This window comes from Rutidosis leptorrhynchoides, chromosome 10 (genome assembly GCF_046630445.1).
Source record: "Rutidosis leptorrhynchoides isolate AG116_Rl617_1_P2 chromosome 10, CSIRO_AGI_Rlap_v1, whole genome shotgun sequence".
NCBI classification, from domain to species: Eukaryota; Viridiplantae; Streptophyta; class Magnoliopsida; order Asterales; family Asteraceae; genus Rutidosis; species Rutidosis leptorrhynchoides.
The window spans coordinates 13,850,296-13,851,807 of record NC_092342.1 but is presented as its reverse complement, the minus strand read 5'-3'; positions in this window follow the sequence as shown (position 1 = coordinate 13,851,807).

Sequence of the window (1,512 nt, the reverse complement as noted above, 5' to 3'; positions counted from 1 at the left end):
ATGTCGACTTCGAGCGATAACTCTGTTGCTGCTCCTGCTCCACCGTCTCCTGCTAGACGTCGTGCTAATCAACCGGAGATCGATGATCCTGTTCATTACTATTTTTCTACCATTACTCATATGAACCGGGCTTATAATGAGGTGACACGTATTAACGCCCTTAGTGATTGTTTGCGCACCTTGCCACATAATGAAGTTATGGACGAGATCCGTGCCGACATGGGTAACTTTATCACTTTCAAGCATAGGGTTGAGGATGCGAACCGCAAGCGTGATCGAGAAGTTAACGCTAAGTTCGAGGCTCTCGAGAGCACTGTTCGTGTGTTGAAGGAAGAGTTGGATGATGTGAAAGGGAAGTTGCGTAAGTATGAGGATCCTGCTGAGACTCATGCTGGACCAGCTTATTACACCCGCTCTAAGCGAATGTGATGTGATTATTCATATTGATTATCTATTTCATCAGACTTAATGTCCTATTTATACATACATTTTGGGTTATGTACGGCGTTTTGCCGAGGATTTTATTAAGATCTTGTTATGGGATATTTTTCATTATGTATGGATGGTTATTTTTATGACATCTATTATCATTATCATGTTTTATTTCTGATGTTGTGGCTCTTGGCATGTTATATTATGCGTAATATATGTTCATGTATGTTAGGTGTTATGTATGTTGTATGATGTTATCATAAAATATGTATGCATGTGATGGTTATTTCTATAACAATCATAACTGTCATGTTATTACTCATAGTGTTAGTTGACTAATATCTTAATGGTTAGTCTTTTCGTGTTTTGATCTATTCCTTTATGACACTAGTATTATTCTTGGTACTAACGGATGTGTTATTCTATTTTGAAGATCATGCCTCCAAGAGAGTCCACTGAAGCGCGTATGCAACGCCTGATCAATGAAGGAATTGCTGCTGCTATGGCAGCAAATGCTGATGTTAACGCCAATGCGAACAACAACGTGGGATGCTCCCACAAAACTTTTATGGCTGGTCGACCTCAAGAATTCAGTGGTACGGAAGGACCAATAGGGCTTACTCGTTGGTTCGAGAAAATCGAATCCATTTTCAGGGTCAGTCGGGTCCGTGAAGAGGACAAAGTTAGTTTCGCTAGTTGCACTCTCAAGGATAGTGCCTTGACATGGTGGAACAATCTGGTTAGTAGTTTGGGAAGCGATGTAGCTTATGGTTTGGCCTGGAATGATTTTAAGGAAAGATTGATCACCCGCTATAGACCTCGGGGTGAGCTTAAGAAGCTAGAGGTTGAGCTCAAGAATTTGAAAATGCATGGCACCGAGTTAGATGCCTATGAACGAAGGTTTTTCGAGTTAACTTTGCTGTGTCCTAGGGTTTATGCGGATGAGGACCGCAAAATTGAGGCTTACATTGATGGTTTGTCCGAGAAGATTGAACACGGGGTTGAGTCCAGTGAACCCCAGACTATTGAGGCAGCTATGACTATGGCCCACAAACTTAATGACAAGGTGTTGAGAAGAAG